Source organism: Jaculus jaculus, chromosome 5, assembly GCF_020740685.1.
Source record: "Jaculus jaculus isolate mJacJac1 chromosome 5, mJacJac1.mat.Y.cur, whole genome shotgun sequence".
Classification (NCBI taxonomy): domain Eukaryota; kingdom Metazoa; phylum Chordata; class Mammalia; order Rodentia; family Dipodidae; genus Jaculus; species Jaculus jaculus.
In genome coordinates, this window is record NC_059106.1 from 9,715,418 (window position 1) to 9,725,303 (window position 9,886).

Genomic DNA, 9,886 nt, shown 5'->3' on the forward strand with positions numbered 1-9,886 from the left:
GAATCCCAGGTCAGCCTTGGCTAGAGTGAGACCTTACCTCGAAAAGACAATAAAAACCAACCAGGCAAAAAAACCACTCAAGTATTTTGTTAGATTTCCATTTCTGTATATTGGTTGCTTTTAAAGGGTAAGAATTTCTCTGAGGATTTACCTTGCCTTAAAATTATATTCAGAGAGCTTGAACAAACTCAAAACGGGGTGCAACCCAAACTGTAGAGACGTCTACCACTCAAACAGCTTAGTTTGTCTCTACATATGAACAACCCACAGGATGATGTGGCTAAAATTAATAAAGTTTTGTAAACAAAGAAAATTATTTATAGTTCTTGAAAATGGACAGTTAAGTGGGACTGGAGCAATTGTTCCGTGGTTAAGGCACTTGCCTGCAAAGCCTACTGACCGAGGTTCAATTCCCTAGGACTCACTGAAGCCAGATGCACAAGATGGCACATGTGTCTTGAGTTCGTTTGCAGCAGCTGGAGGCCCTGCGCATCCATTCTGTCTGCCTCTTTCTTTCTCAGTCTTTCTCTCAAATAAATAGAAGATAAAAATAAAAGCAGTATGAGATTTGTTCACTGAACTAAGCATATTTTTCCTCACAGTAGATTCCTGTCCAATGTGGTGAGGGAATTTAGTCGAGATGTTCCTTTCTGTCCAGCCCATTCCCATGCTGCAGAGCCACAGACCCCGAGCATCTCTGTGGTCAGCTGTGTGTCTTCCACCCTCTCCCAGAGCACTGTGACTTCCAAATGCTCTTGGTCCCCATGGGGAGGTTTTCTTTGCCACCAGCGATGGCACCCTAGGTATGGCCACTGAACCTTTTTTTTTCCCCCCAGATCTGGCCTGCTCCCACTTCTCTCATGCTTTCACCAAACTGTTGATGTCCCAAAGATGCCACCACCCTCCAGCTTCCGAGCACTGGCAAGAAGAAAAGGTCTGGTTGGGATCCAGCCACGGTGTGCTATTTTTAAACCCTGAAAGAAGATAACTCCTTAGAATTCTGGTGCCCAAAGGAAATACACGTCACCTGGAGCAAAACCACCCAAACAGAACATTTTTCCCAACACAGACTGAGAGAATTTGGCATGAATGGACCTGCACTGAAGGAGACACCAGGCACTGTTACTCAAGTCAGAGCGAAGACAAACCTAGAGGAAGCCTGGAGTGGTGTGGGGGAACGAACCCACAGAATCGGACAAAGCTGCAAAACCTCCAGAGGTCAAAAGCAGGGGTGTGAAAAGTAGAATGTGGACGTCACAGGCTGGATGGTGGTGGCAGGGTGCACAGTTTGGGAGACACTGGCCAGATGACGCAAAATTCAGTTAGATAGGAGGAGAAAGTTTAAAGAGATATTGTATAACATGGTGACTATGGTTCACAGCACTGTATACATGAAGATTTCTAAGAGATTTTGTGTTCTTGTCATAAAAGAACTCACTAGTATTCTCTAGGAAATTGCCAGTAGGTCAGTAAACAGGATACAATCACAGGGCGGAGAAGTAGAGGAAGAACTGGGATATGGAGATTTTTTATTTTTTTGTTTATTTTTATTTATTTATTTGAGAGCGACAGAGAAAAAGGGAGAGAGAGAGAAAGAGACAGAGACAGAGAGAATGGATGCACCAGGGCCTCCAGCCACTGCAAACGAACTCCAGATGCATGCACCACCCTGTGCATCTGGCTTACGTGGGTCCTGGGGAATTGAGCTCGAACTGGGGTCCCTAGACTTCACAGGCAAGTGCTTAACCACTAAGCAATCTCTCCAGCCCTTAAAAAAATTTTTTTTGTTGTTTATGAGAATTTAAAAGAAAATTAGTCAACCAAAAAATGCAAAGAAGAAAAAGAGGTTACTTGAACAGGTGAAACAAAAAACAAATACTGAGGTGACAGACTTCAACTGAAGATATCAGTAATTATATTGATTACAAATAGATTAACTAGTCTAAAAGAAAACACACACACACACTATATATATGTGTGTGTATGTATGTATGTATGTATGTGTGTGTGTGTATGTATGTACATATATATATATATACATATCAGTCAGAACCTATGAGGATGCAAAGAGCACTGCAAGAAGGCGGCCTTCCCATGTATGGAACACGCACCTAAGGAGCTAGCGTGTCTGTGCATCGGCCTGCAACAGTTCAAGGGAATGCTAAGACTTTGGACTGACGCAGGGTGGGGACTGGGGCTGGGATGCTCACTATGGAGATATTGCAGGCAGCTTTCCTAGTTCATTTGTGCTTCATGGTCACGATCTCCATAAATACAGATCACCAGCAACTGTAACAATAACCACTATGCCACTGATATAGTTCCTTGGGATAGACAAGAACAGCTTACCTGAGACTTATCAAACATGGGAAAGAGGTGGAGATAGCTCATGAGATTGTAGCTCCCTGACTGCCTCCTTTCTCTGCCCATCTTTGGTTCACACTGTAACTAGTTGGAGCCCTTTGCGCTTGGAGCCTGTCACGCCTTTATTTCTCTGGTGCTGAATGCACAGTGAATCTGTGATAGGTTCCAATAGTCTGCTGATAATCTTGGCCACTGTCCATGGTCCATAGCAAAGGACTACCTGGTTTCTTTCAAAAAAAAAAATTGTACCTGTCCCAGCATTTGTTGTGAAATGGCAGTTGTATCTTCTTTGTCAAGCTCAGCTAGCAGGTACTTCCCCTCTCTTGCTACCTGTTTATTCACTGCAGGATCTCCCAGTTGCTTAACACTGTGGACACTTGAGGGCAGGGAGTTGTGATGGGGCTGTCCTGTGTATCCAGTATGTTTGGCAATGCCCTTGACCTCTACTCACTGGCTGAAATCTTACTTCCCAACTATGACTAACAAGGTCTCCTGACGCTGGAGTGGGGAGTTGCCAGAAAGAACCTTAGGTTGCAATTTTTGGCAGGACTGCTGGAAAGGCATATTATTTTTCTGTTGCTGTTATAAACGTTCACAAGCTCAGTGGCTTAATGCAACACAAATCCATGACCTTACCGTAGCTATAACCCTCCTCATTGTTGGGACAGAACACTGACCAGAAGCAGCTGATGGAGGGAAAGGGTTGTATTTCAGGACAGCCAACTTTACCTTCCTTCCCTTATGCTTATTTTCTTGGGAGTTGTGTAAGAATTTTTTTCTTCTTATTTATTTTTTTTTTAGCACCACAAGATGAAGGTAGACTCTGAATGTTGTAGTTAATGTACGCCCATCTTCCAGTTGCTTATCAGCAAAGATCAGCCTTTGCTCATCATGAGGAATTCCCTATTTATCCTGGTTCTTGGCATTTATATCTTCTTCTTCTTCCTTCTTTCCTCCCTTCATTTCTTTCTTATGAGAGAGAATGTTGCTTTTAGCCACTGCAAACTTATTCCAGATGCATGTACCACCTTGTGCATCTGGCTTATATGGGTCTTGGGGAATCAAACTTGGGTCCTTAGGCTTCACAGGTAAGCACTTTAACCACTAAGCCATCTTTCCAGTTGGGCCTTTACATTTTCTACAGTGTCCGCAGGTTCAGCCTCGAGAGTGATGGGTTTTTATAAAAACCTGCATTTTGGGCTGGAAAGATGGCTTGGCAGTTGAGGGGCATGCCTTTGAAGCCTAAGGTCCCAAGTTCAATTCTCCAGGTCCCACGTAAGCCAGATGCACATGGTGGCCAATGTCTGGAGTTTGTTTGCAGTGGCTAGAGGCCCTGGCATGCTCATTCTCTCTCTCTCTCTGTGTGTCTCTAATAAATAAATAAAAATAAAAAATAAAATCTTAAAAAAAAAAAGCAAGCTGCATCTTGACAGAGGATTCACCACAGACGGTGGATCAGAATGCTCATACTCCATTCTTACGACCTCACTCAATTGTCTCACAAAAACCCTGTATCCAAACACACACACTGGAGGACAGAACTTTAACATTACTGGGAGCAACAATTCCGTGTATTAGTACATGGGATATGGAAGGTAAGAGAATGAGAATTCACTGATGATACTGATTTTTTGGTCTGATCAACTGAAAGCATAGAAGCTAGCTGAAATAAGGAACACAGCTGAAGTAGGGTTTGGGGGATGATGTCTGGTATTGGATATAGTGATGCTGAGGTGTATGGACGCTCAAGAGAAGATACAAATGAGTCGTTCTATCTGGTTGGACTGGAGATGTCAAGTGGGCAATGGTTACATTATAGATGACACTGAATACTATGAGAATGGGGTCAACAAGAAATAAGTGAAATCTGGGCTGGGCGTGGTGGCGCACGCCTTTAATCTCAGCACTCCGGAGGCAGAGGCTGGAGGATCACCACGAGTTCGAGGCCAACCTGAGGCTACATAGTGAATTCCAGGTCAGCCTGAGCTAGAGTGAGACCCTACCTCCAAAAAAAAAAGAAAAGAAAGTAAGTGAAATCTAAGTCTTCTGGAGCAACTCAATGTTGATAGTTTGGGGAAACTGGGAGAAACCTGAAAGGGCTATGAACTGGCTAGTGAGATCAAAGAAAATTTAAACCACCTTATGTAATGTTTATTTAAGCTATGTTGTGTAATGCTTATTGTGATACCTACATTTGTGTATTTATAAAATGGAAAAGAAATGTTTTTCATCACCTTAAAAACGTTCTGAAATACAATTTACATACCTGTGGTGGTTTGATTCAGGTGTTCCTCATAAACTTAGGTGTCCTGAATGCTAAGTCCCCAGCTGATGGTAATTTGGGAATTAAAGCCTCCTGGAGGCAGTGTGTTGTTGGGGACAGGCTTATGGGTATTATAGCCAGCTTCCTCTTGCCAGTGCTTAGCACACTCTCCTGTTGCTGTTGTCCATCTGATGTTGGCAAGGAGGTGGTGTCCACCCTCTCTGGTAATGCCGTCATTTCCCCCTGCCATCTTGGAGCTTCCCCTTGAGTCTGTAAGCCAAAATAAACCCTTCCCCTGCCCCCACAAGCCTCTCTCGGTTGTTTTCTGCTGACAATGCAAACCTGGCTGCAAAAATACCATACAATTTACTTAAAGTGGCCAATTTAAGAATTGTTAGCATGTTCTCAGATTCATACCACCACCCATCAGTAAATTTTAGAGCATTTTCATCACCTCAAAAAGAAAGCCCATACCCTTTGGCTATCACTCTTCTTTTCCAGGCTGTTCAGGCCTAAACAGCCAGTCTTTCTGCCCTTACAGATTTGCTTATTTGCGACATTCATATAAATGGAATGCACGTGTCCTTTTGTAAAGAAACTGCTTCTACTCAGCCCATTTTCCAGGTTCCTCCATGTTGCACCACAGGCGTGGCTTCCTTCCTCCTGTCAGCTAACACTCCACAATTGTGTTAGTTTCTTTTCTCATTGCTGTGACCAAATACCTGACAAAAAGCAACTTAAGGGAGGAAGAGTTGACTGTGGCTCACGGTTTGAGGGGACACAGTCCATCACAGCAGAAAAGGCATGGAAGCAGGAGCATGAGGCAGCTGCTCACATTACATCCATTGTCAGGAAGTAGAGAGATGCATGCTGGGGCTCAGTTCAGTTTTTCCTTTGTATTCAGTCTAATACCCCAGCCATGGAATGGTAATTAGGGTGGGTCTTCCCACCTCATTAACCTAATCTAGAAACAGACATGCCCAGAGGATTGTCTCCTAAGTGATTTGAGATCTGGTCAAGCTGACAATCAACATTAATCATCGCGGTGCGGATGTACCATCTTCCTTATCTATTTATCTATTGGTGGACATCTGGATCATCTTCACTTGTTGGTGACTGTGTATAGTGCTACAATGACAATCTCTGTACAAGGCATATACCTAGGACTGGAATTACTGAGCCATATGGCCATTCTACATTTAGTTGTTTTTATTCACAACTGCCTGAATTTACAGAGTTCTCCAGAGAAACAGAATCAGCAGACTGAATATATATGTTACATAGAGGTATTATTAGATTGGCTTACATGATACAGGTTGGGAAGTCTAACAAAGCCTGTCTTGTCTGCTCACTGGAGAGGCTGAGAATTCAGTAGCTGCTCAGTCCACAAGGCTGGATGCCTCAGCAGTCACAATATGGCACTGAAGGCCTGGAGGATTTCTGGACAGTCTCTGGTTTTCCATGCTTGAAGGCCAGAGAAGCGGGTTCTGATGTCAGCAACAGGGTAGATGCATTCATCATCAAGAAGCAAGACTGGAAAGGGGTTACCTTTTTCTAGAACCTCTTTATATATAGCCTGCCACCTGAAGGGTTGCCCACCTTGGGAAAGGTCTTTCCTGCCACCTTCAGTTGATCCTTCTTGGAAATGCAATGAGGCATGCCTTTTACTTGATTCCTGATCCAATCCAGCTGACAAAAGATACTACCTTTCCCACTGCCCAATTATCTGTACAGTACTTCTATTATTTAACACCCCTACCAGTGATACATGAAGGTTCCAATTTTCCTATATCCTCACCATCAACTCTTTTATTTCTTCTTCTTCTTCTTCTTTTTTTTTTTTTTTTTTTTTTTTTTTTTGAGGTAGGGTCTCACTGTAGTCCAGGTTTACCTGGAATTCACTATACTATGCAGTCTCAGGCTAGCCTTGAACTCATAGCAGTTACCTTACCTCTGTTTCACAAGTGCTGGGTTTAAAGACATGCACTACCAAACCTGGCTTGTTTTTTGTGGTTTTTTTTTTTTTTTCTTTTGAAGGCAGGGTATTGCTCTAGCCCAGGATGACCTGAAATGTAGTCTCAATGTAGTCTCAGGGTGGCCTTGAGCTCATGGCAATCCTCCTACCTCTGCCACCTGAGTGCTGGGATTAAAGTGGTGTGCACTACCCACACCTGTTTTTTTTTGTTTTTGTTTTTTTTTTTTGAGGTAGGGTCTCACTGTGGCCCAGGCTGATCTGGAATTACTGTCAGGGTGGCCTCAAACTCATGGCAGTCCTCCTACCTCTGCCTCCCAAGTGCTGGGATTAAAAGTGTGCACAACCATACCTGGCTTTTCTTTGTTTGTTTTTAGTATTTTATTTTTATTTATTTGAGAGAGAAAAAGAGAGAGAGGGAGAAATAATGAGCACCCCAGGGCCTCCTTCTGGTATAAATGAACTGCAGAAGCATGTTCTACCTTGTGCATCTGGCTTATATGGGTCCTTTGGGTTTGCAGGCAAGTGCATTAATCCCTAAACCATCTCTCTAGCCCCGTTTTCTGTTTTTGATTATATCAGACTAGTGAATATGAAATGATTATCTGTGATTTTGCCTATTACTCTTCACTCAAATAACAGCTTTTCTCTTGTATTATAGAAATGAAACACTTTCCTCAATATCTGAAAACTCTGCGAATTGGTATACAAATGCTTCATAATACCTGAGTCCCTCCAGTGTCTTCTGTATGTAAGGTTATGTTCAAGGGCCACCATATGATGCAGCAGGAAGACTTGAGTTCAATTCTTGGAACTGCAAAAAATAACTAGGTCACTAAAAGTAAAAATGGGAGAGTCAAGGATAGTGGTGCACACATGTAATACCAGCACTAGGGAGGCTGAACACAACCTGGTCCTATATAGCACATTCCAGGCCAGCTTGGGCTATACAGTGAAACTCTCCCTCAAAAACATAAACAACATGAAGGCTGGAGAGATGGCTCAGTGGTTAAGGTGCTTGCTTGAAAAGTCTGACAACCTGGGTCCAATTGTCCAGTACCCATGTAAAGCCAAATGCACAAAATGGTGAATACCCCTGGAGTTTGTGGTAGCAGGAGGCCCTGGAGTGCCTGTAGTCTCTGCCTCTTTCTCAAATATATAAAAATATGTTTTTGTATTTTTTTATGTCAGAGAGATTGAGTATTGGCACACTAGGATCTCCAGCCACTGCATTCAAACCACAGACGCATGCGTGGCCTTGTGCACTTGCATCACCTCATGCATCTGGCTCATGTGGGATCTGGAGTCGAACATAGGTCCTTAGGCTTTGCAGCCAAGCATCTTAACCAGCAAGCCATCTCTCCAGCTCTAAAAAAAATTTAGTTTTTAAAATGAAGATGTGTGGGCTGGAGAGATGGCTTAGTGGTTAAGGTGCTTGTCTGCGGAGCCTAAGGACCCATGTTCAACTCTCCAGATCCCGTGAAAGGCAGATGCACAAAGGTGAGACAAGTGCAAAGTCACACATGCCCACTAGGTGGTACATGCATCTGGAGTCCAATTGCAGTGGCTGGAGGCCCTGGCATGCCAACTGTCTCTTTTTCTCTCAGAAAAACACATGAAAAAAAAACCAAACAAACCATAAAGATGTGTGTGATGGATTACTTCTGCAATCCCAGCCCTTGGGAGCTGGGGCAGAAGATTAGGTGTCAAGATTATCCCCAGCTATATCATTAGTTTGAGGTTTGCCTAGGCTACATGTGACCACATCTCAAAAACCAAACCAGAAATGAGGAGCATGGTGGCACACACCTTTAATCCCAGCATTCGGGAGGCAGAGGTAGGTGGATTACCATGAGTTCAGGACCCTACCTCAAAAAACAAGACAAAACAAGCCATCCCAGCACTGGGGAGGGAAAAGTAGGAGAATCACTGTGAGTTCAGCACCACTCTGAGACTACATAGTGAATTCCAGTTCTGCTTGGGCTACAGCAAGACCCTACCTTGTTTAAAAAAAAAAAAAAAAAAAGCCAACCAGCACCAAAGCAAAAAGGTACTCAGGATTATGGCAACTCATTATGAGCCTCTTCTAACTGATGTAATGACTACACAAGGGAAATGCCGAAAAGTCACCTCTTGATTGTCTAGTATACAATTTCTCCCAATGTCAAAAACCATTTGCAGCCAGGCATGGTGGTGCACGCCTTTAATCTCAGCACTCAGGAGGCAGAGGTAGGAGGATCTCCGTGAGTTCTAGGCCACCCTGAGACTACATAGTGAATTCCAGGTCAGCCTGAGCTAGAGCAAGACTCTACCTCAAAAAACAAACAAAACAACAACAAAAAGCCAAGAACAAAACAAACGAAAAACCACATTTGCAATAGGCTATTTCTCTTATAAAGCTGTCAAAGGAGGGATTTATACACTGATATATATTTATAGTAAGGTTTATGGCTTTATTCAGTCAAACATGGACAATTAGAGCTTAATAATGGGAGGAACACCATCCATTCTCCAGGTAAAAATTTATGGAAAACGTTTACCTTTTTCACCCTGACTTGAGGTGGTAATATTCCTTTAAAAACACATTATTGTTTTGCTAAGTACAACTACTATACGTCTGTACTTGAAACAATTAAAACAAGGAGAGGGGGTAGGGATTCTGGGAAGGTTTGCCTGCAGGTTGCCAGAGGTGGAAAGACATTTCCTGAAAAAGTGTAGCTTGCTAGTTGGGACACTGGAGAGGGCTGGGATTAACTGCATATGCAAATATGTGCTGGGAAAGTGCTCAGGGGATTCACCTCCATTAAATATTTTGAGAAGTCTGTACAGGTAATGAAACTACCTTTATGGGAAGGAGTGAAGAACATTTCAAGTCAGAGTCACAGCTGAACCAGCCGGCGGAGTAGTGGCTGGAGAATGACCATAAGCACTAGTGATCAAGCTTTGGAAAGTGAGGTTTTATAAGCCATTTCAGTAGTTAGGAAGCACTCTTCCCAGATTATGGTAAAATTAGTACCGACTTTAAGAATGCTCACAACTACCAGCCTCCTTGGATTCTGGGAGGGAACCACACTAAGACATTTATATTGAAGTAGTCTTTGTTTTTGCATGGTCATGTGGCCTTAACCCAACGAGTGGGGGGGGGGGGGGATACTGGTGGATGTGAGCAGTCACAGAAATCCGGATGTGCCTAACATCCACCAAGCAAGGTTCCCCACAAGGACTTTCGTCAATCAATCTGTACTTGCAGAGCTAAGAAATTAATGGGTAATGGGTACTTGCCTGCT